Source organism: Lonchura striata, chromosome 3 (assembly GCF_050655825.1).
Source record: "Lonchura striata isolate lonStrDom1 chromosome 3, ASM5065582v1, whole genome shotgun sequence".
Lineage (NCBI taxonomy): Eukaryota > Metazoa > Chordata > Aves > Passeriformes > Estrildidae > Lonchura > Lonchura striata.
This window is the reverse complement of record NC_140705.1, coordinates 36,359,868-36,385,916: the sequence shown is the minus strand read 5'-3', so window position 1 is coordinate 36,385,916 and position 26,049 is coordinate 36,359,868. Positions and strand designations below refer to the sequence as shown.

At 41.6% G+C, this 26,049-nt stretch overlaps 1 protein-coding gene across 9 annotated transcripts in view; it reads right to left on the bottom strand.

Moving 5' to 3' along the window:
• Positions 1 to 21,844, bottom strand: part of ANKRD6 (ankyrin repeat domain 6) — an 85,956-nt gene extending 64,112 nt beyond the window's left edge. For 8 of the 9 annotated variants that reach the window (XM_085576469.1, XM_085576472.1, XM_085576470.1 and 5 more), the window contains exons 1-2: positions 21,749 to 21,844; positions 21,257 to 21,388 (exon numbers count right to left, since the gene is read on the bottom strand). The gene's annotated coding sequence lies outside the window, so the exon portion shown is untranslated. Of the gene's footprint in view, positions 1 to 21,256; positions 21,389 to 21,633; positions 21,720 to 21,748 lie in introns of those variants that run through there. The other variant, XM_085576468.1, reaches the window with a different exon arrangement.
• Positions 21,845 to 26,049: the final 4,205 nt, after the last annotated feature.

Genomic DNA, 26,049 nt, shown 5'->3' with positions numbered 1-26,049 from the left:
TACTGCTCTCAAGGATGCAATTCATCTACCCTGAGAAAGCCAAAGAAAGGTGGAAGGTCTCATTTGGATGCTTTCTGGCACAGCAAGGATTGCTGTGACAAAAGCAGAGCACAGCGGTCACAAGGATTGTGCTGCTCTGGGTAGAGGAGTCACGGAGCAGATGCAACCTCCGTAGGGAATACTCCCAACCCACCATCTGAGCTATAGAGTGGTACCACCACCTCTGAATAGAAGTGAAGGGGCAAGGCTGGAAGTATCTCACAGCTGTAGAAGCTCAGGATCAAAAGCTGCTGGTACCCCCACAGGGTAAAGGAGTTCTGAAACTGGAGTACAGCTCTCACTGCAACCACAAAAGCAGCTGCACTCCTTGGGAACACAAAGCATCTCAGGTGTCCTTTAATGCACTGGGCAGCTCACAAACATGCTCAGAAGGTGAGAAAGGCACCAAGGGTCAGTAAATTACATCAGTTAGAGTTTCAGAGTTGACTTATATATTTCTGTTAGGCAGAGGGATTGAACTTCCATATTGCCCGGTTATGTACTGTGTTACAGGGCAAAAGAGTACTTTCCTTTACTGATGAGATGAGCTTCCCTATTTCATAACGCAGCTGTTTTTATTGACAAGTGAGATTTTAAAGACAAGTTAAGCTTCTTGCATACAAAACCACTGCTAAGAGGAAAGAGGTCAGGTTCCCACCTGTGTCAGGAAGGAAAACAGCTTTAGAGCAGTCGATGCAGTGTTAGCTTGTCTGCTTTATTTTTAATGAACCATGAACAAGCCAGCAACTTTGACTGAAAGTTAATACCTTGACCCAGCACATATATAAAACCAGACATAGCCTCAGGAAATGGGTTTACTCCTAGGGTCAATGCAACCAGGAGAAAAAGCTGTTATATATAGGTTTGGCTTGGTCTAGTTCAGCCAGAGCACAAACTGGGGCCAAACACACTGCAGGAATGATCCTTGTGCAAACACGGCACAAGGGGCAGCTGACAGGTATTACACAGGCCAGAAAAAAGGAACTATTAATGCAGGACTGCAGGAGAGGTTTCATAGCATGCAGTGACCCTCCTTCCTTTTGTGCTTTCCACTGCTCAGCAAAATGACTATGCAGGATACTGGAGCAAAAGCTATACAAGAGGGTAATGGCTTTCTGATCCACCAACTAAAAAGAGAAATTCAGCAATTTGCTTTCAAGAGGTACCTTTTTTAAAATAGTTCATGATATCTATGCTGCAGTTAATAGGTGTCCCTTAGCATGAGGAAATTTACCCAGGCTCTTTTTTCTCCTCTTACACTAGGGTAATGCAATGGTTCCCAAATCCTAATGCACATATTGCTTCTGATTTGTACCTTACAGCAAATAATCACAAACACTTCCCTTGAGGGGCTGTAAAGAAACTAGACTATTACAATTATTCATTTTTTACATGCCCACATGGATCCAAACAGCCTTCCTAACTGGCAGTTAGTCCATCCTAACAGATGGGTTCAAAGTATTTCTCTCTTTCTTCTCTGCTTATGGTAGATTTTTAGGCAGGTGAACACAGATGGCAAAATGGCCTTTTATTTCATCAGCAGCTAGATCCAAATGATATCAGCATACAGTAGGTAAAGAAACACACAGGACAAGCTGCAGACCTGGCTGATCTCTTTTTAAAAGAAAAATCAAGAGATTACTTTTTACTAGCTTGACCACTCTTCAGAACACGAGATGAAAACCTGCAATGTCCTGTCCAATTACTCTCAAAATGAATGACCTCCTGACAAGATTTTACTGCTTCACCTATGAAGCTGAATATCTAACACAAACCTCTTGGTGAAAATGTCCTTGGCTGCTTTTTTTTTCTGAATGGTTATATTTTCATCATTGTCATTACCTTCACCAGATGCTCATTGCTCAAAAGCTCAGTCAAGGGCAAAGGACAAAAACATGGCAATGATGTAAGGGCAGCTGTGAAATGATTACTCAAGATGAAATCGATAGCAGTGTACTACTGTTGGGAGATCAGCAGTACAATTGAAAGCTACTGAGCCAAAAGTGGTTTCATCTTCAGCCAGGAAAGCATGGTGTATGAGGACCTGATTTAGTTTCCTTCAGGTTTGAAAGCACTGTTGCAGCATACAAAGTCTGCAGCTTCCACAGATCTCCAGGCATCTCATTCCAAACCCAAATATTATGTGGTATGAATGAGATTATAAAATATTAATAACCATATCTACTGGGAGAATATGGAAAGAATTTGCCACTTCTAAAATAAATTAATTTGTACAATGACCGCAGTATGAATTAATTTTCAGGGCTTATGTTGCATGCATTCTACTTGCCAGAAAATATACAAGATACTAATGGGTCAAAGGATGGTTTAATATGGGAATATAATTGGATCTAGTGGTGGGTTGAACACTCCTTCAGCAAGGGAATATTTACAAGAAGCCTTTTTTAAAATTCTGATATACAATTTAGCTAGAAGAAAAAGTTACATATCTTTCTCAGAGAGAACGGGAGGCTGCTACTGCTATTAACTCATTTGAGACTGCCTTGTTGGCTTAATTGTACAAGACAACTTATAAATAAGCATCTTATTTTAAACTTGTTGGGAGAGATGCTCCAAAATAAAACTAATCTTTAAAGACAGGAGAATTAAGCTACCTTTCCATATAGGCTATGCAAGTTCTCTTTGTAAGAGATTTTCACTATGAATTAATAAGCCCAGTCAATAGTACTTCCAAAGAACAATGTGTTTGTGGGATAACACATAGGATAACATGTTTCCTGAGACATATGTTCAAAAATGAAGGAAGCATGTTCTGGTTATTGAATTTGTCCACAAAATGATGGATGTGTCTTTCACGAAGCAGTTCTGAAACAACAATTTATCTGTCCTGCTTTATTCATATGCCCATCAGGAAAGACAATACTCTAATATGTGCTAGCTCACTTGGAGCACAACAGAAGGTAAAACAGAAACAGCAGGAATATCTACAACAGATGATCAGAACCAGCTAACTAAAAGAACATTCTATAAGGAAACCTCAGCTGCTTCTTCTACAAGGCACCAGGGACAAAACAATCCAAATGCCTTTATACAAGAACAGATCTGCCCAAACTTCCCTCATGAAAAAATGTGATCTAAAATTGGATCTTTTGGAGATTTTGTATGGGTTTTCACATCTATTTATTTGGTTTGCCAACTCAGAGGTTTTCACATGTGATGAGAAATACTATCCACATCGACTTGCAGCCCCAGAAAGGCTCGTGGCTGCACAGATGGTGTCACACCACAATGTACTCCCAACCTGCCAAGGGACCGAGTAAGACAAACCATTCTTACAGCTGCAGATCTCCCTGAAACAGAAAACACCAAACACCTGGTGCCATTCCACCAGCTCTCCTGCAACACTATCATATTACATTTTGACTATCATACAATAAAGAACCCTCTGTCTTCATTAAATGAAGGAGGAAGTGGCAAGCTGGGGTTAGAGAGAGCAGGGCAGCGATGAGAGAGCAAACATCCTGAAAAACATGTTCAGTCCTGGACATTATGTCTTGGAGATCTGTAGCAACAACACCAGGCAACAACCTAGTTTTCTGGTTTACAAAACCAAACACCCAAATCTTCAGAATGGACAGAAAATTCCTACTCTCCCATTCTGGAGAAAGTGTAATATACAGCCACAAATTCTCTTGGGCAAGTACACATTGCAATTTTCACAATATTCAGTATTTTTCTACTTTTATCAGTAGCTTCTATGAGCCCATTAAAAATGTAGGAAATGTCTGAAGAAAACTGAGGACACCAGCTTTTCCACCTTGCCTTAAGAATAGAGCCTCACTTTTACAGTAATGTTAAAGAGTTAAGAATGATGAAGTCCCTTTGCTGGGAGGGGAGACTGTCACCTGCTGGCACAAGGGAAAAGGGTATCTCAGCACGCTTGCAGGGAACCACTTGTCTACAGCTCTATTTTCTGCAGGGGTCTATCTATCTGCTTCCCAAGAGGCCAGTGCTGTGCTCCCCAGCTAGAAGAACAGACTCCACAGCAAATTTTCTTATGTGGGCAAAAGTAGCAATGTTGGTTTATTATAGAATTCATTCCCTGAAAAATAATTCATGCCCTTAATACCATTTTTTGCAGGGTGGAGGACAAAACTGGTCACAGAAAGAATTTCTAAAAGAAGCATGTGCTTGTCTTTTCTTCCTACATCAGTGAGCAAGGTTTCACATTAGAAATCAGGAGCAAGTTCATCATATACTACTCACTCCTCTGTGATGCGTGAGTCTGGCTGGCCTGCTCTAGCCCCATAAATGTGGGAAGCTCTTCAGATGGACTGTGTTTGTGGGGTGCCCTGCCACAACAAAACCATCAGGGAGAGCAGAGAGCCCATCTGACATCTTCAGACTGCAGGGAGAAGGGAAGAGCCATCAGTGCAGCTCTGCATCAGCTGCAGCTGGTGGCATGGGCCATCAGGGTGCTTCCCTCACAGGCACAGGGAGAAGAGGCTGCCTTGCTCTTGAAACTTGTACCCACTTCTGGTTTCTCTTCTTTCTTGCCTGGTGATGGAGAGAAGTAGCCCCATCTAGCTATCTTGCAGTGCTCCTCAACAAGCACCCTGCCAGGGCATTCTCCTAGCACAGAAAAGATTTGGATGCTTGCCACTACATTCCAAGGTCTCACCCTGCAATCTGAAGGGATGCTGCCTGCATGAACTGTTCAGAAGAACAAGCAGCACAGAGAGGAAGCACAGTTGTCCCAGCCAAACCCCTCGTACACAATAAAGAAGTGAAACACAGAACCTGGTGCAGTGTGGAAAGCAGCTGCCTACCTCCTGAGTTAGACATTTTGTCCAGAAGATTTCCATACAAAAATAAGCATTGGAGTCTCTAAAAATCTCAGACAAGAGTGGCTGCCAAGCCAATGCACCAGCAGCTAAGAAAAAGCTGGAAGTATCTGTGGAGACAGGGCAGCTCCCTTGAAGCTGGAAACTGATGGCTCTGGCAGCAATGCTGAAAGGATGCTACAGTGTTTGCTGCAGCAGAGCTGCCCACCTCAACTTGGGAGAGAAGGAAACATTGCAAATGGAGACAACAGGAGCTCCTACAATAATTATATGGGAAAATATGGAATTGTTTAAAGCCACTTCTCTCTCTCACTCTCTCTCTCAAGATGTTTAAGCTAAGAAGCATCACAGGAATTTCAAAGAATGGATTAATTTCAAAGACATGTGTACGATACCCTGTCAGACCTAATTAAGAACTAAGGGTTTGGAGACAAGTCTGTGCGGCTCAATTCTGCTAACTGCAAGCTTTCACAAGTAAGGACTCCTGTCGAACTTGAAGGCAGTTCCTCAATTGCATCAAATGCCCCTTCTTGGTGACAGCTCACACATCTAAGTTTACATATTACTATTGCCTATTAGCAATCAGATACTACCATTTGAGGCATGAAGGTAAACTTCACCAAGGTGCACTCCTGAAAAACAGCTGCTGCAGCCTTGACCACACACTGCACACCACCTTGTTAAGATAGAAACTGCCATAGTTCTCCAGCAGTTACTACAGGAAAACTCTATGCAGGAAAATAATGTATGTTTGGGATTCTGACATAGCCTGGATAAAATAAGTACGCAATCCAAATTCTCCTTGTAGGAAGCTCCAAGCTGAAGCATAAACAAATAAACCAAATCTTAGAATAATAATATTGTTGCAAAACAGTTTAGAATAGAAAAGTTTTTCATCTTACAGATTTATTCCAAGGAACTGGGTATCAGTAAGACCTGAATATCTCTTTTAAAAGTGGTGATTTTAAAGCTGAAAGTTTACATTGTCATCTCTCAGCTTGGATCAGCAAGTTCAAAATCAAACTTTTGACATAATTTTAAATATCCTAAAACTGTGTAGTTTCAGAAGTGAGGTAATACGGTTGCTGCATCTTCAGATTTAACGAACTGAGTCAACTTCCTCTGCATTTTCCCCCACCCACCCCCTCCCTGTCAAAGGAATTCACCCCTCTGGTAATTCAGGCTACAGGGAAGTGTTGCAGGACAACACTTGACATCTCCTCCTCTCCCTGGCAATTCAAAAGAAGGCAACAAAAGACTCAGTAATTGAGAACTATTATCTGAATGAAAAGGTCCAATTTTACAAGATTCGTCACAAAGTCTCTTATTCATCAGCAGCCTTGGCACTCTTACTCTTCTACCTCACACAGACATCTCTGGAATGTGTTTCAGGCTACTAGGGAAAAAAAAAGGTAGTTCAGCAGGAAGCAACAGAGGGTAAAGAAATGAAGAGTCTGAAATCGATCCTGTTCCTGTGCTACACAGCACAACTTCTGTCAGAAGCATCAAGCAGAGCAGGACTATCCCCTTGGTAAGCAGTTTTCTTTTTACTTTTTCTCTTTTGGTACCTTCAGTAATATTGACAAACTATTTACACACAAGAACAATACTTGTAATTTTGCATCAACAGACTTGTAGCTGTCCTCTTACAAGGCATCTGAGATCTTACATAAACAAGGTTTGGAGATTAAGAATAACAGATTTGTATTTCCATCTGGTTAGGAAAAGTTCTATTTGAGTCCTTCTTGCTAGACTCCATGTTAATTTACTGACAGACGTGTCGGGATGAGGATACACAGAAATTTTCTTCAGAAGCAGCAGGAGGTTTTACTACCATTTTTATGGGAAGAATATTGCTCTTTCGTGCTGTGATTCAAGGCTTATACAAACCAATTAAGAGATTAAAACAAAGTCAGCAGAACCAATATGGGCAAGAAATATCTTATTCTAGTACTGGACCTGGCATCTGGGCAACCTTTCCAACAGAGTGACAGTCTCCTCTCAAAGAATACTTTCTCTGCATTTTCAGACACAGTTCTTCTCTGGACCATACAAGGGACAAAATAACAACAACAATAATAATGCCATTGTTTATGTTGTTATTGTTACATTCCTCGGATTTAAACTCATCTGAACTGATCATTGCTAGTGCAGGGTAAACAAACTTCCCTGGAGATCTAAGCCCTCAGTATAGTACTTACAGAGATATGTATCAAAACAAGGAAACAAAAATCCTGAAACTGAAACATATCCTTCAGAATATGTGCAGTGTAAATGCATGCAAAAGAACACAGTAAAAGTGATGCATGCGCAGAAAGTTATCCTAGTTTTGATGAATGTGTTTGTTTGGGAATGCAACAAGAAACCAAAGGAACTTGTTTGCCCTGGATTAATGTAACACCAAGGAGGAGTTAATGCAACACTAAAGCTGCAAAGCAAATCATAGAGAGGGAGGGAACTGCCAGAATTAGTCAAGCGTTTCTCCCAATGGTGCGAGCCTGCTCTTGGGTTCCAGGTCATGGCTTCCACACAAAAGTGCACTCTTACCCTTCCAGAGCCTTGCCAGTCACTGCTTGTCCTGTGCACCACACTGGCCATATCTCCCACACAGCAGCAAATACTCAATGACGCCTTTAAAGTTTATACCGCAGCATTCTCTTCTTACGTTTTTTCATGTTTAATTTCCTTTTTTAATAAAAGCCATGGAAACCAAATATCCAACAGTACCCCTTGCTTCTGCATTCTTTCATACCACTTGCCTATGCTAATGACCCACAGGACTTGCATTCAAGGGTGTTTAAAACCACAATACACACCTCCTCCAGCACCTGAATTACAGGAATTAGTGCTGGAAGACACAAGCATACAGTGCAGCAGAAGAAGCCTGGCCAGTGGTGAGGAACAGTCAGCTTCTTACCACAGACTTTCACACATATTTGTAAGACATGAGAGGAATGTTGGGAGTCAAGCTTTTATTTTTTTTAGAGGGGGGAAAGGAGAGGGAGGTGTTACTGAATAGTGAGAAATTACATCTAGTGGCTGAGTGCAGCATAAATGAGAACAGGTTTGGCACTTTCTGAAAGGCAGCGAAGATGTTGATAAGGCTTAGGGCACCTGCTGTAACTGGTGACCTCAGCATCGGTTGAAGTGGATTTCTATACCTGTGAACAAGCTTATGAATTATGATTATGAATGCATAAATATGAATAGTGCCGAATGATTGTACTTGCTTTATCTCTGTGTCTGTCACGTAGTCTTGTTCAACAGAAAGCGCATACATTAACACTGGTGGACTGATGAAAGGAAACCAAAAGCAAAGACCTGCTGCCATATTTGTCTCACCTTGTACAAGTAACAAAAACCTCCTTAGAACAGTACAGAAAACTGCTAAAAAACTTTTCAGCTTTATTTCTCAAATACAAGTTTGAGAAAAGTTTTCAACAAACATCCAATGCTGAGGTCCTGAATGTTTATTTATTCTACAATTTAGAACAAAGACCTCTAGTCTTTTACCATTCCACTTCCCTTTCTCTCAAACTGTCCTGCATTTAAGTAAAGACAGTCTATATTTCTAAGTGGAAAACAGGTAAACATTTGGTTACTCCATTTGCAAAAGGGTTATTCTTTTATCACCATAAAGTTGAAGAAAAAAGTTTTAACAGATAAGAGGATAATGTTTCTGTGATTATTTTTTTCTTTACCTCATAAATCAAACCAGGAATTCTAAAGCAATTCTCATTAAAAATGCCCCTTGGGTTCTTTGAAGACATGTGGTAGCAGGCCAGTACGACTTTCACAATTGTAGATTTTGGGCTAAGAAGGAGAGTTACACTTGAGAAAAGCCATGTGCTGGGACAGACTGCACAATAATGACAGCAGCAGTTTTGGTACAAAACCTGTTTTCATTAAAACATACTGGGCTGAATACAGTAGTAGGACACATTTTCTGACTCAGATGCTATAACGAGAATCCAGGAGTAAGTTTAGTTTATGCAAACACAGTCTGAAGACAGTCCTGGCATTGAGTGAATAACATTGGTTTGAAGAAGTATCTGCACAAAGCCTTCAGCTGCACCACTCCATTTCATGCCCTGCCCACTATTGTTACACCTTCTCCTTGTCCTGGTCTTGGCTGGGATAGAGCTAATTTTCTTCTTAGTAGCTGGTACAATGCTCTGTTTTGGATTTAGTATGAGAACAATGTTGGTAACACACAGATGTTTTAGTTGTGGCTCAGCAGTGCTTACCCTGAGTCCAGGCCCTTTCAGTGTCTCCTGCTCTGCCAGTGAGGGGGGACAAGAAGCCAGGAGAGAGCACGGCCAGGACAGGTGACCTAAGGTGGCCAAAGGGATATGCCACACCAATAAAGCAGGCTCTGGACTTGGGGAACCAGACTAGGGACTTGATTCCACACACAAAAAAAAAAAAAAGACTTTGATGTTTAATGCACTCACCATTATCAATAGCCAGGGACAGAGTTTGATATCGCACAGACACAGACTTTCCCTAAGTTATTCTGGAAGGAAGGCTACCATAAGAAACAGTAACTGCAAAAAGTAATCTAAAGTCCCCTAAACAGTTGTAATACAACAAGATCAAATTGCCCTTCACAGTTTTATCTGTATGGGTGATGTTTGGGAGTAATCTCCAAACAGGTCATGCAAACAAAACGATGGAAATTCTGACCCTCTTGCCTCGACCACTGGCAGACGTGGAGCTGAAGGATCTCTCAGTGGGTTGTGGGCACCCTCTGTGCTATATTCATTACTTGCTTCTTTGGAAGTTCTACAGAAGATTCTTCCCCACTCCATGGAAGGCTGGGGGGAATCTCAGTCACATAACAAAAGTGATTCCCTACCTCAGGGCTCTTTTGTTCCAACCAAACTGAACAGCCCAGTTCCTAAATGTCCTCCTCCATTTGTTCTGTGCAAGCCATGCAGAGCAATAGTCTCAACTCATCATTTGATTCATGAGGAGTGCCTCCCCACAAAGCCCAAAATAAACAAAATCATGTTTCCATCCTATCCTACTTTTATTACAAACTAGGATCTCAGTTAATGTTAAAAAGCCATGCATTGTCACAAAATAATTCCAGGACAAGCAACTGAAGTTAATCTCTCTCAGCTCAGGCTACAGCTCAACTAACACATCTCACCTTGAGTATCACATTGCTCTTCCCTGGATCTTGAGAATCTTGCCAGCTGTACTAACATAGGAGCAACAGAATAAAGTAGCTATCACAAAACCTTGGCTCTTGCATCAGGTGACTGAAATGAGCATTGCACAAGGGTGCTTTGATGTAATAAAATGCCTAAGAAAATGCCAGGGGGTTGGGGTGTATTTCTTGCTGTGTTTACTCTCTTACCAAAGGGCACTTGTCATACACATGCCATCTGCTGCACTGAAACGCAATACCCAACCACGTAAAATAAAAAATCTCCCACTCCAGCAGGCTCTTTGTACAGATTAAAAGGGTCACCACTAATATAATTTTAGGTGTTTCAAGAAACTATGCTGCAGAGACTGCATTTCTTGAAAGCTTCTCCTCCTGTAGGACAGAACCTCAGCTCCCAGTGAAGACTGCCCTCATGGCTGTGCACAAGAAGTCACAGATTCATAATGCAGAAATATTTGTACTCGTGTCAAGTACAAAGAGCTGAGGGTGAAAAGTGAACACAAATCACCTCCACTCCCCATCAGTGCTCCCTGATCTCCCTCCTTTCCCCTGTGTGCTCACAGGCACTGCAGGAACCCAAAGGAGCAATCTCTCTGGGAACTGAAACTGGCTTTAAAGACACTCAACCTCTTAATGCTTGTGGACATTTCCCACAGCCTGAAAGAAAGGAAAACCTGGAAATGTGTCACTCCATGGGCTTACCTACAGCACCTTGGTAAAGTCAGGATCCCTTAGTATAAGCACCTCCTTGGTCAGCCACTAATAGGAACCATGGAGTATGATGCTATTTGGTACATCCATTTCAGTCTCCTTAGATTTTTTATTTGTCTTCAGTCAAAAAAGATGCTTTGGTCTATTTTGAGTACTGAAAAGGATTATGCAGGTCAGTGTACCTGCTTTATAGTTAATGAATATTCTGAAATCTCAGAATATCTGAATCTCCTTCATACTTTACAAGAGGCCAGTCGTACAAGATTGTGTTAGGACTTGGAGAACATTTTACATTATCTGCCCACAAAGGCTGCCCATGTCCTAAAGAGAAATAAGAAGCAAAAAAAAAAAAAAACCAAAAAAAAAAAAAAACAAAACCAACAACAACAACAAAAAAACCCAACAAAAAAAAAAAACCAACAAAACCCAAACCTGATGTCAGAGAAACAGAGAAGAGTAGGATCATGCTAGAGGGACACCATATTCCTGGAAATAGGCAGGATTTTCTTCATGGCCATCTCCTTCCCTACCCTTATGAAGCTCAGCACCCCTGTGCCTCTTATATTTGAGGATACCCTTTTGAAAGGGATTCCTTTTTCACTTTTACAATATACAAGAAAAACACAATAAATATTTCAAGGAGGTGGCAGTTCCTGTCCAGTAAGATAGAAATAGATATTCCTTAACCATCACTCCTACCAAGGAATGCAGTGGACCATTATTATCCAAAAAACATCACACTGATAAGGACTGGCAGCCTAGCAAAGCTAGAAGCGCAACCAGAAAAGCCCATAAGCTACTGGTGTTGGAACAGAGAGAACTGAAAGCAGAGATGGAAAAACATGCCCCAAGGCCCAAAACAGTACTAGGGTTGAAGTGAAAGCAGGAAAAATAAGATTGCAAATTGAGACAGGATGAGGAAGAAAATACTGAACATAAAACCTTTAAAAAGCCCCATAAGATATGTCACAACAATCAATCTGATCTATAAAGATGGCCTGGAAAAGTATGGAAGAGGGACACATGTCCTTTTCCATTCTCTCACAAATTCTTTCTTAAAGGATTGTCAAAAAACCTTTTGCTCTGTTCACATCTCTTTTGGGTTCTAAGTGTTGACTCAGCACTTATTAACCACTGTTAGGAGCACAACTAGCAAAACAACAGGAGAGTTGTAGGGGATGAGGAACAGATCAAAGAAAAACATAATTCTCTAATCAATGATACGAAAGTACTAGGACAAAAGAGCGGGGAAGATGAAATTGGGGTACAATGCAGACCTTTTAGAAGTGGCACAGAATGAAGAGAAAATGGGAAAATTAAATGGTAAAAAGGTCAAGGATGTCTTCATTACCTTACAGTCACAGCAGTGGCCTATTATGGTAGAAACACACATTGGTATTTCAATGCAGACAGGATCAAACTTCACTCCTGAACTGTGCTGCTCCATCTGTGGATTTGCAGGTACTGCAGAGTGAGTAAGGAGGAGTTAAGAGCAGAATTCTGCTCTCTCGGCACTACAGGAACGAATCGCACCTAATCAGGGGAGCTGCAGCTGCCACACAACCACCAGCTCCCAGTGGGGTATAAAACAGACAGAGAAAACTCAGCAAGAGGAGGACTGACTCTAGCACTGTTTTCTTACAGTTAGTCTTCCCATTTATTTTTGGCTCAACACAGGGAGGCAAAAAGGAGGGGTAGAAAGAGAATGCAAGCAGATTATATATTTGTATTCTTGCTTTCCAGTCCTTCCAGAAAGGCCAGTTTTGTAAACAGAGAGAAAGCTGAGATTTTCTTTATCTTGTTAACTGCTCCCATGACTGTAACCCACCATGCAGAGTTTACAATTATCTCTCTGCTCAACATTATCAAAAATGCACTGCAACTTCTTTGGCAACACGTTATTTTAGTCAGGCTATCTGCACCTAAAAACACTCAGCTTATTGTTTCAAGAGCACAGACCTGCATGGTGAATTATAAAAATTGTCTGCTATCATATTATCTTGGCTACAGATTTAATTTCACGGAATATGAAACTTCACTGAAAATCATTGTACAACAAGACAAGGAAACATAAACATTCATTTCTGTCTTTTTTCCCCTTTATATTAAGTGTGAGCCTATTACAACTCCCTCTGGGAGGATATTTTTCTTAGAAAGCCACATTCTTTGGGTCTTATTCACATAAACAGTCAATGAACTGAATGAGATCAGCCACAGAAGCAGGGAAATCGGATTTTGATCCAGCATTACTGATACAAAATACAACATAAAATTCAATTTAAAAAAAAACAGGATAATAAGAATCCATCTATAAACTATCTAATAATGCAAAAAACTAACTGAAGATTTTGTTTTTCAGTTCTAACCATCTGAGATGTAATGCAGTAAATTAATTATAATTTTGCTACACATAATTTGTTGATTCTTACCTTTCTGTGGACCATAGTGTTATCTGAGTACAAATCATGGGAATTTTTTAAATAGTCATTATTTCAGTATTACTTTATTCTTGACCCTTAAATAAGCAAGGCCTGAAAATCCCACTTGCAGAGCATAAGGGAAGTGATTTTCAAATGATACTTGGTAATATCTGCTAATTTTTGCATTACACTTTTGCCTGACTCCGTTTTCCCTGAAATACCATATATTTTTTTAACTAAGCTTAACATATACAAACAATGAAAAACTTTTGTTAGCAGAAGAGTGGATACCCATACTCAAAATTTGAATCATGACAACTGATCAACTGAAGGTCAGTTTGCTTTTCACAGGTAAAAAGGACAGACATACAACAGATGCTTGCTGCTATATTAAAATTTAAAATGCAATAACCATCAAACTAAGACACTGCATATACAGTTATTGCTTTCCAAAATCTCAGTATTTTGGGGAAGATGACAAGTATACAGCTCTCTAGAATGACAGAAAAATCCTTCATCTTAATGTGAAACACTGTAGCACATATTCACTAGTGTGCTGAGAAATTCCACCATAGTGGCACTCTCCTCTGATAACCTTCCCTGGCTTAGCTTACTTGAAAAGCACATATTGTGCTTTTTCTACGAAGGCAGAGTATCCGTGTGTTTCATGAGAGTTACACAGGACTGAAACACAGAGCAAGCTCTCAATTTCACTGACACTCTTTAATCCATGTCTGGGAAAGACTGAGAATGGCTCCCAGACAAAACTAGCTTTACACCACAGCCTCCTGAGTAGCTCAATGCTTATTGCAGCCTAGCCAAGGAGAATCTTAATTTCAAACTGTGAGGAGAAAAATAAACTTTAAAATGTTGGTTTGTTTTTTCTTTCAAGTGCTGTGCTCTGTTCTTCTGAACGCACCCTTACCTGTTTTCTTGGTGTGTCTGCTCACCAAAACCAACATAAGTATATTCAGACACTTCTGCATGTACAAACCCACATATGATATGTAAGCAAATTTATATTATTACAACTTTTCAAAACAATTATTCTTAAAAGCTGTAAATACATGTATCCAAGTTCTGTATGCTTGATTTTGAATATGTTTCTGTCTTCCATGCCAAGTATCCTACTTTCAGGATTACAAACAAAAAGAAGCAAAACTGCCACAGCTCTAGTAAATGAAGCAGCAACATCCTCCTCTTTTGTATGTCTGCAGTTACAGACATGAAAGGTTAAATTCTCAAAATTGGTTTGCTTTTTTCAACCTAAATTACTCTTGTATGGAGACCATGAATCTGGGAACGATTTCTTAAAATATTAGGGTTTTTTTAGGTATGAGACTCTGCCAAGGACCAAAGCTTATACCTATAGATTCTGCTTAGATTTATTGATATGGCATGCCACTTAGTGCAAGTATTCATACTACTCTTTTAATTCTGCCATTCACTTTCCCATTGGGACCCATATTGCTTCCAGGTAAAAAAAGTGTAAAATTCTTATTGAGAAAGGATGACTAAACAAAGCAGAGCTAAATATATAAATAATCAACCTGTTCTGACAAGTAGGAAGAATGAGAAGGAGAAGTGAGTTCCTGTAATACACACAGGATAAATACATGTATTTGACCTAAACTAAATCCAAACAGAATACTGAAACTTAAAATTTTATGAAGCAAGCTGGGATGTGATTGCAGTGTAGATTAGATGGATCTGAATGTTGATTTTCTGGACACGAGATGGATTTTTAAATTAAGCTACTTCACATTTGTGGTGAGTGTACATGTAAATGTAGCCTGTTACCACAGTTACACTGATGTCAAGTTATTCCTCAATAACTCATGACCAACCCCCAAATATTTCCTCCGAAGGAAGGAAGGCTGCTTAAAAGTGGGAAAAAAAAAAAAAAAAAAAAAAAAAAAAAAAAAAAAAAGCAAACTCACAGAAAAGCCCCAGTATTACAAACTAGGCAGTCATGGGATAACAGGAAAAGTCCTCATCTGTATAGAGAACCAGTCAGACAGGAAATAAACAGTACAAGGTCAGTCTTCCCAAGAGAAGGACACTAAACCTGCAGCCCCACAGCCATCTGCACTAAGCATATATTGTGTTCACTATACCCACTAATGAATCACAGTGGACAGGGAAAGATTACAAATATTAAAAATGGCTGGTAGATTTCAATACCATTTAAACACAGTCTGGTACTTGTGCTGGGAAAAAACACCTCAACTTCATATGCATAATGATGGGCTTGGGATGATTCAGGAATGAAATCCTGGACTGACAGTGGACTGTTCTTATGAAAGCATCAGCACAGTTAAAAATCAGGAAGGGTGCTAAAAAACTATTACTGCAGAGAGTACAACCAAACCTACCTTTATTCAATCATCTAAGAAATTCAATTCCATCTTAGAAGTTTTAAGTCTGGCCTCCTCCTCTTTAAAAAGGTTTAGCAAAACCAGAAAAGTTTCAAGGAAGGAGAACACAAGACAACCAAAGGTAGGATAATTAAGTAGAAGAAAATCAGGTTGGAGAAATCCTAGAAGACATGAGATTAAACCAGAATATTTCAAGCTCAAAACAAGTGAGAAGAAATAGCTCTCCTTATCCAACAGCAGTTTTCAAGCTGTTTTTCTCATTTGTTGTCTTTCTTCTCTGATTTTCTCAGGCTGTTTCCCATTCACTCATGTTCCCTCCTCAGCTTGACAGAGTCACTAGTATGGATGCCCTACAAAAGTGAAAGGCATTAAAGAGAATATATGTCATATCTCCCTGCAAATGAAACACAGCCAACCTAGAGATGAGAATTGGCCAGGCTGACCATGAAACAATTCACCCACCTACAAACCAGGCTCATCATTCCTGCAGCCATGGGACTTGCTCAGCTCCTGGCTACAGAGATGGAAGAGCTGAAAGAAATCTCCCCAGACAGACTGTCCTAGTCAGCAAGAGAAATCCACCTCCCACTGCATTCAGCCAAAGTATGATTTGTGAAAATGGTCACACAGAGAAGCTACTCTGTTATTTCAGCTATGTCAGAAGCATCTATGTCACTTGGTAAGTTTTTGAAAACTCTTTACATTATTAGAATTTAAATAAATTAAATTTGATCCTGCTTATTTTGAGGCTAGCAACAACTAAGACATGTAACATCAACAGCCTCTCTTTACTGAGCTGTCCTCATTCATCCCCAAATCCAGTTCTGCTTTATCAGGCATGCTGAATGAAGCTGCTCACTTCACTTGTCTGTCAAGACACCAGGGAATAAGTGAAATGGATGACAGCCTCACCCAGTGCATGCCAGGTCAGGATGTCTTAAAACCTGGCTTCTCCAAACTGATTAAGTGTAGTCTTACAAGTAAAAAGAGAATCCAACTTGGTAGCTGACTGTTCATTAATACAACACTATACTTCAAACTCATGTTTAAGCTTACTCCACACCTAAGTCTGCCATTCATAGCTATACTTAGACCATAAGTTTAAAAATAAACATTAAAAACCACCATAAACTTAAAAATAATAATTTTAAAAAGAGCACATGGCAAGAGTATGGCTGGATTTAACAGAGAAGCTGTGAAAAAAGAACAACTCATACTTGCAAGAAGTCAGGAGCTGCTGCAAAATCTGGAAAAAACAAAGTGGTAAGAAAGTGCTGCACTTTTAAAAGCTGGATTCAAGCCAGAACAATAACATCAATGAAAAACTGTAGATGTCAGGCAGGTAATTCCGCAGGCAGAAGAAAGACACGCTCCCTCCCCTCTATCCCAAAATCTTCTTGAAAGACTTCGGCCAGACATAATCAAATCCCAAAAGTGCTCAGACAGAAAATGAAGGAAAATTACTCATATGTAAGCTTTACAAAACATTAAAAAACTGAGTTAAGCAACAGATCTAACTGGCAATTATTAGTGCAATTGCTTGCAATAGCAATGATACAGTGAAAAGATCACATCCTACCCAAGACTCTGATCCAGCTGCAATTTCTGCATCTGTTGCACAGACAGACATCCAACTCTGAACAGAAGTAAAACATACCTAAAATGATTATCTGTGACAACTATTAAAAAGTTACTCAAATATTAAGCTCATATATAATTACTGTACATTCATAGTGCTTTCTTATTTTATAAGCCTGGCACTTTTCCTGTGACTGACCCAACCGAGACAATTTAGGGCACTTTAACCCAGAAGGATATTGACACAATATAAATAGACCTAGCAACAGTTCTTCCTAAGATATCACATTGCAGATGCTGTTAAAACCAACAAAAAATATTCCCTACTGTCTTAAAGCAGTTGGCATCTCAAACTGGAAAAGGAAATTATCCCACTGCAATGCAGACACAATGAAGATACACACCCTTAAGGAACTCATTTACATCAATTCCAATGCATTTTCCATAATGCAAATGAAAACGCTTTTGTCCAATAGCATGCCAAGACATGCATACAAAACCTGTATCTTCAGTGGTTCACTTCACAAAGTGGATGGTGCTTAGGTGGGGAAGGTGACAAACCATGAGATAGAGAGTAAGGGATAGGCTGTTAGAAGCAGCTTGCTTGCTTAAATGCAGGATTTGAAGAAAGTATGATTTAATTATTTGAAGAATACTCCACAAATGCTTTTGATCACAACATAAGATTAAAAAGCCTAGCTTTTTTGGCATAGGAGTATATAAATTTTTCTTCAGGATTATGGCAATCCTACTAGGGTACCTACACTCAGCACATCACACCCCAGCTACCCTGTAGCCCCAGTATTCTCCATCTAGCTGGCATCCATACCAGATACTTCCATCTACCACTTGCCACAGATGTGCCCAAATCCCATCCCTAATCCCAGCCAGATTGCCCCTCATGGCTGTGGCTTGGCTGAGATGCACCTAGGGTTTGAAGGACCAGCAGTGGGTATGGGGAGTGGGAAGGAGAGAGCCACAGAGGAGACAGCAGGAAGATACAAGTGCTGGCTGGTAGAAAGCACCTTCCTGTTCATTCCAAGGACCTTTAATTTCATCTCACAAGTAGCAGGATCACAGCCAAAAGATCAAAAGTAAAACAGCGCAAGAGCAAGCCAGCAATCTGCAGTCCTGCATGATACCATGAGCTACCCATGCACTTGATATTGCATCAGAAGTACACCACTGAGGCTACCAAGACAACCTCTCCACAACTGGATAATGCAAGAATTCAAGCTGTTGTCCTGTGTCCATTAGGCCATCCAATGGGGATTGATTTATGGCAACAGGATATACCCAACTAACTATTAGTGGTAATGAACTAGATTGCTTTTAGTTTCAAAATCCTGTGCAGCCTTAATGCTTCATTCATCACACACCTCTCAAAAATGTAACCTGTCCTAAATTGACACTCATTTCATATTTGTTTTTTTTATAGCATTCTTTACCTTGGTATCAAACTACTGCACACCAGCCATATCCTTCCTGCTTCATTCTCAACACCTTCACATCTCTAGCTCAACCTCAGTATTTTCCAGAAAACAAGAAAAATACCTGTCTGGCCAAAGCAGCAGCACTTTGAATACAAAGCATCACCGTGCCATGCACAACCTTTCAAATGAAGCAATACACAGAGAACATCCCAGTCACAGGGAACATCCCAACACTCGTGTGTTTTAAAGTTATGCAACAAATAAGCAAGGACTCTACACATTTATTCTGACTACCTAAATTTGGAACAGCTGCTTCACAAATCCAGCAGTCTTCTGAATGGCAGCATGGGATAAACCAAATACAAACAAAAGGTGGAAATAGTTTAGAAAGAGACCAGTACACATAATTCAGTGACAGGTCACAGCAAGACATGGGGTATTTCAGGATTTCACAAGTCTCACAACTGCTGTCAATGAACTGTAACAAACTATTCTTCAGCAGCACTTGCTAACAGGGAGTGGAGTAGCCAAGTGAGAAGTAACTAAGCTATTCCCAAAGGGCTCACAAGTATGCAAGAATAGCAATGGTATGCAAGAATATTTCTAGTATTGTACTTCAGAAACTATTCTGGAGATTTTTGGGATCAAAATAGCTGGATAGGAGGCAGGGAAGAAAATTAGCCCCTTGCTGTTATGAATTAAGGTCTTTCTGAAGTGTAGCCCTGCACCTTCTATTTTTGGCTGGATCATTTTTAAGGAAGTCACATATTTAATTCCTGAATAAACAAAAGTCACTAAAAATATTTATTTCAAATTTTTATTTGCCCAAAGCAATTACAACTAATTTATGTCTTTGACAAATATCCCCCTAGATCAATCCTTCCAATAAAATATGACACTTCATTTGTGATTTAAAATAAAATACTTCCACCAGCGACCTATTGTACTGATATATCTCTAAAAAAAGATACAACTGTGAGTTCTCTGCAAGTTCATCCGAAGTCCTAACTCTTGAGGAAAAAAGAGAAAGTGCACATCTGAAATTAATGAGAATAAATACCATTGTCAGTGTAATTAATTTAAGAACCTGAAAGTGCTTTAAAAATGTTCATTGGTACACCACATATCCAAACCAATAACCAGTGTTCATCCTGTTATACAGATTTAGTAAGTAAGGGACTGTAAGGTCTTTTTCTTTTACATCACAAAATGACTCACTGGCAAAGTCAAACAGAGGTGAAGCTAAAGACACATGGAGAAATGCAGCTTGAGGCTCAATTGCTCATTACCACACCCTACAAGTACCTGATTTACTAAGGTATCATTCATCTCACCTAGTCCAATAACATGATAAATTTGATAATCCGGACTCCAGAACATGCCACCTGTGACAGGGCAAGATGCTAATCCTGGTGCTGCAACTACATCATATCAGCCAACATGGGAGCCCCATTAGTGCAGACAACCTCTCACAATTTCTGTTCCTCAAAAAAGAAAAGACCTCTGTGAAAAAATCTTGAAGGAAAGCACCTGCATGATCAGGAAGTTTTCACTTTATTTTTACCAATCATTTACTGGCTATTTCTTGTGTGCAAAGCCAGTCTCCTATATGAGGTTGGTTGCAATGTCTGGGTAGACATTAAGGAGCAGGGGAAAGTGAAAACTTTCCAACTGAATACTACCACAAACCTCTTTTTAAATTGTATTAGTTTATTAAAAAAAAAAAAAAAAGAAAAAAAAAAAAGGAAAAAGCAAGAAAAGCAGTGACATTACTACTTCTGCTACACAATTCCCATTTACCCTTGCAGACTAATAGGTCCTCACAGACAAACAGGCATACATCATCTACATACCAGGCATGTAAATACTTCATGTAGCCACTAAACTGCAGGTTTTGCTACATGCAGTGTAATTAACTATTTCTGCGTATTTTCTGCTCAGAAATTGTTATGAAGTTCCGAAGGACAGTCATTACACCATGTCTTGTGGTCTGCAATGCAACTGCAGATCTTAGGTGTAATCACACATCTCCAGAAACAGTTTGTTTTCCAACTATCTAGAGAATGAAGATTACACAATACTTGAAACTTGAGCCTGCCAAAATAAGTTGTTATAAAACTAGCTGCGCAGCCTGACACATCACCTTGAAAGAAAGTAAATAACATTCTCCTCAGAATAAACCATAGCCTCAAACAGTCCTGCCAGGGGATCTGATCCATGCCTAACTGATGCTGCATAAGAGTTAAGATATGGTTACATTTTTCTGTCTTTGGACAGAGGCAGTACTTACTGATCTTCCCAAATACTCCTTTAACATCGGTAGGACATTCTAAGTTCATTTAAACAATTCACAGGAAAAAGATACACCGACCCACCTACCAGCAAGCTACTTTCTAACTCTCTCAATGTTTTCCCTGCAAACAAAAGGTATTCAGTAGCAGGCAACATATCCTTTTGGTCATGTGCATTGCAGAAATACCAAGCACAAACCAAATTAATCGCTTCACATATAATTATAACAATACGCATATATTGGTTATGCCTTTTTAAAAAAACAGAGCACAGTCTACAGCCTATGCTGTAATACACACAACACTCCAGGGCACGATAAGCTCTTTATTAATGCTTGCAATAAAAAGAACACTGTAGAGCAATTACATGCCGTAGCCATGGATTTCCACAATCAGAGCTCTACCAGCAGCCAGTGTGTACTCACAAGGTGTTGAGACCTCGGGGGGAGCGATGTTTGCAGCAAACTAGTGGAAATATTTCCAGTGGAGTTTTCAGGTGATGTCAACAACAGGAAAGATGACTTTGAGCCAGATTTCCATTTCTCATCAGACGCGGCCTTAAAAGTTGAAACAAGAGCGTTAAGACTCCTCGTTTCCACCCGCAAACCTGCAATCGAATCCCTACGTCGACACAGGCTCCTGTAGGTAGCGGCATCCCGGAGGGTCCGTCCCTGCCCTACAGGGGGGTCCCTCCCCGGGCTGGGATAAGGGAACACTGTCACGACTCCGGTCCGGGGCACTGGCTTCGCCGCGATCGTCCCCAGCTAGAGCCCCGCCACAGCCCGGCCACCTCCGCCATCACCTGTGCGGCCCCGCCGGGAGCGCCCCCGCCCCGCGCGGCCCCGCCGCCCCTCGGCGCTCCCCGGCCGCCGCAGCCCCTCGCCGCCGCGGCGGGCGCGGGCGGGCGCCGCGCTCACCTGCGCTGCCCCGGCGCCGCTCCCGCCGGGCCGGGCCGGGCTCGGCACTGCCCCTCCAGCGGCGCCGGGCCGGGGCTGCCCCGGGGGAGGCGCCGCCGCCGCCGCCGCCGTGCCCGCTGCGAGGGCGACACCGAGCGGCCGCGGCGGGCGGCAGCGCCCAGCGGCCCGGGCCGCCTCCCACCCCGTCGGGCCGCAGTGGGTCACTGGGTCCAATCTCCCTGGTTAACCAGGGTTGTCCCAAAGTACGTGGAACAAGGCTGCGTCCAGTCAGCTCTTGTCCTTCCAGTGAGGGGACTTCCACAGTCTCTCTGGGAAATATGTTCCACTGTGTAGTCATCCACACAGTAAATAAGTTCTTTCTTATGTTCAGGTGAAACTTCCCATGCATCAGTTTCTGCCTGTTGCCTCATACCCGAGTGGTTGAGACCACCAAGAAGAGCCTGTCTCCATCTTCTTGGTAACCTCCCTTTAGATAGTTATACACAGTAATGAGGTCTCCCTTCAGTCACATCTCTGGCAACCAGGCTCAGCTCTCTCAGCCTTTCCTCATTAGACAGATACTTCAGTCTCTCAATCACCCTTGTTGCCCTCCACTGGACCCAGAGCAGCTATATATCCCTCTTGTACCGAGGAGCCCAGAACTGGACACAATAAAATTTCCCCAATTTCAGGGAGACCAGATGCCCTTCCCTCTAGCAAGGAGCCAGCCAGCAGGCTTTGAAGTCTGAACTGAAGGTCAGAGAGGGACACCTTGAAAGCTGACTGTGCCTTCTCAATGCCTCACCCACCCCTCCAGCTATCACAATATCACTGTGACCTTCTGCTCACCCCAAGTCATATGTTTGTGTGGGCAATTATGGGCGAATGTCAGTAATTCACAAACTGCTAGGGAAGCAAGTTGGACAGGACCATCTGTAGACACTGGTAAAGCACAAAGGAGTTTGTAAGAGTAGGCTGAGTGAAATGATAAAAGTGGGATTGGGAGAAGGAGAAGAAGAAGAAGAAAAGCAGCTGTTCCCCATACAATGCTTGATCTCACAGGCACATCACTTTCAAAGGCTGTTTCTCTAGCTTGAAGGCATTCTTAATTAAGGCACCCTAAATTAATTGATGCCATAAACAAACTAAACATTGAAGTATCTCAGGCACTTCCTAGTTATGTCATGAATATATTCTTTTGAATGTTTTTCAGACTATTCTACTTACGCCTTTTTCACTAACAATTCACTATGGTAGTCATCATTCTGTGGCAATAGTCATACCAGAGGTTCACATCAAAACCCTTGGTGCTCCCCAGGAAAAACTGACTGACTGACTGGATTTATTGTTCTGATGCCTCTTCGATCTCATCAAGGCTTTGTCAAAACTACAGCATTAATCTGAAGTCTGGTGTCATTATTTAAGTTAAAGTGCAGTTGCTAAAACACCTAAAAACACACTGTGATTCTTCACACTATGATTTCATTTCCTCATTTCCACATTCAGGATTGGCTTACTTCATGTGAATTGTATTTAATTTTATACTGTGCAAAATTCTAATGTAGAAATAGAAGTATTTGTGTGAGTAACAGTTAACCTGTATGTTAAATAAGTTCCATATATGTAAAAGTTGGCAGAACTATTTTATGTTTGATCATTACGACTGAGAAACAAGATCTAGCACATCGTAGAAAAAAGCTTTCTTGGCACAGGTCTGTCACCAATGTGACATTGTGAAATTTCATGGAAATTTTCACTCTTTAACAAGAACAGGATGAGACCCTATTGTGATCCTGCAAAACTAGGTGCAGATAGGTCCCTGATTGTGTGGACGTCAGTGGCACAATTCCCTGTGCTTAAGTAAAATTAACCTTTTCTAATGCAGACAGTTGGTTTTGTATTCTTCTGGATTTTTTTTTCCCTAGTGAGGAGAGAAATGAATCACACAGAAAGAATATAATGTTGTATGAACTGCAGTTCTCCATGGACAAAGTCCAGTCACATCTATCACTGTACATGTCATATATGCAAAGACACAACCTCTTATTTACCTCTGCCCTTACTGCAAGTCCTGTGACTGAAGGCTGGGCACTGTTTCATTATGTGCACCCAGCTTCAAAGTCAAGTGACCTGACAAAAAGGAATGAAGAAAAAGGCAGAGGGAACTGAAAACAATCTGGTGGCAAAAGGACCGAGGAGGAGCAAATCCTGAGGCCTATGTAGAGTCCACGACAGATTATATTGCTAAGGAATTGGTATAAATGCTTCAGCCCTGCTCCAAAACCCTATCTGACAATGGGCCTGGAATCTATGTGGCTTTGAATCTGAAGCTGTGGTCAGGTAGGAGAACACTGATGTCAGTTGTGGGAAGGTTGTGGGAAGAGCTGCATTGCAACCAGTCCTCTTTTTTGAGTTTCCACACCCTGATTTTGTATTTTAATATATCCAAATTATTCAGTCCCTCACTGGTCATGTTTCATAGTTCTCTGTGCAGAAGAAACCTAATACAGACATTTCTGGGCAAGATCCCCTATCCAAAGCTGGCCTTGAAACCTAACAGCCTTTTGTGCACATAAGTGATCACCTGGTGTGTGGGACAGATGGTCCTTCATTACACACCTGGAAATTTTCTTCCTCTTTCCATCAGTTTTCAGCAGGATAATGCCTGTCAGGGCTGTCCCAAGACACAATGCTGAAAACCTGAGTGGTAAAAAAATCCTGCTCCAAACCTAAGTCCTAATTCCTTTTACAGGATTTACAGAACCTTGAAAGGTTTCCCATAATCTTTTAGTACATTGTTAATCTTTTCAAGCAAAACTTCCAAGCAGGTTGGTAAGTTGAGAATAAAGGCATGCCTTTCAATAAATTTGTATATTAATAGGCAAGGGGGATTTCTCCCACCTCTGAACAGATGTGTACCTTCTTTATCTACAGTGGCTTAGTGCAACCTGGAAGGCCTGGCGATAAGAAGATTGTCATGCAGCACAGAGGTCAGAAAAATAATCAGCTGCAGGAAAAAAGGAGAGACTCCAAGCAGAAGTCCAATCAATATACTGAATGCAAGGAGAGAGAATGGGACAGGAAGAAGTAGAAAGGAAGAAACAAAGAAACAAAAACAGAGGAAAATTTGGTGCTGGAGAATCAGGAATTCAGCTGCCAGTCACCACAGTGGACAGCATGGGATGACAGTCAGGGACTAACACACTCTGGAACTTAGACTGGTACAAGATAAGAAGAGCAGCACTGGAAACTCCTGAGAAGGAGCCTGGGTGAGAGGCAGGAGGTCTGTCCTTGCAGAGCAGGCCTGGAAAAAGCAATGGAAGGGAGATGAGGGCACCTTGGTCTGTCAGTGGCATCAAAATCTCAACTTCTTCAGAGATTTCACTACTATGTCTCTTAGTGCTCCTTATTAATCAAGTTAATTATTTCTAAAATAATCTCTGTAACCCATACTGCAAATACATTACCTCCCACCATCAGTGCCTAGCTTAACAGTTTGGGCTTGCCCATGTGATGACAGTCAGCATGGAAAGGGCATGGGGCAGGGCAGCAGGCAGTGCTTGGCAGATGGGAGAGCTGAGCAGCACCAAGCACACACTTGTCCTACCCATGTCCCAGAGTCTTCCACATGCTGGAAGTGTGCCCAGATGATGCAGGAGAGTCCCATGTCTGTCTTTGGAGTTTGTGCAGGATGAGGTTGCAGGACATGACCAAGAAGAGGAGGCTCAGGGGAAACCTTACCACTCTCTTCAAACTGACTGGAAGAAGGTTGTAGCCAGATAGGGGTCAGGTCAGAGTCTTCACCCTGGCAACCAGTGACAGGAGGAGAACACATAGACTTAAGCTGCCTCAGGGGGGATTTAGGTTCTACATTAGGCACAGAATCTTCACAGAGAGGATGATTAGATTCAGGATGGACTGTCCAGGGAGGTGATGGAGTCGCCAGAGGTGTTTAAGGAAAGACTGGAAGCGGCACGTAGTGCCACGGTGTAGTTGACACGGTGTTCAGTCATAGGTTGGACTCGATGATACCATAGGTCTTTTCCAACCGATTTGATTCTGTGACTGTAAGGATTCTGAGCAGGGATGCTTGTAACAGAAACGCCAGGTGCCATCTGGTGCCGCTGCCGGGCACACCTGGCCACTCCGCTCGCCCACCGCGGCGCCCCGCACGCCAGGAAGGAGCGGCGCCTCGCGTGTGCACCGCTCCCACGGGTGTCTCTCGGGACAGCAGGGCCGGGCGAGCGGCGGCGGCGCTCGGACCCGCCGGTGAGCCCGCAGCGCCGGGCACTGCCCGCGGCGCTGCGCGCCGGCGGCACGGC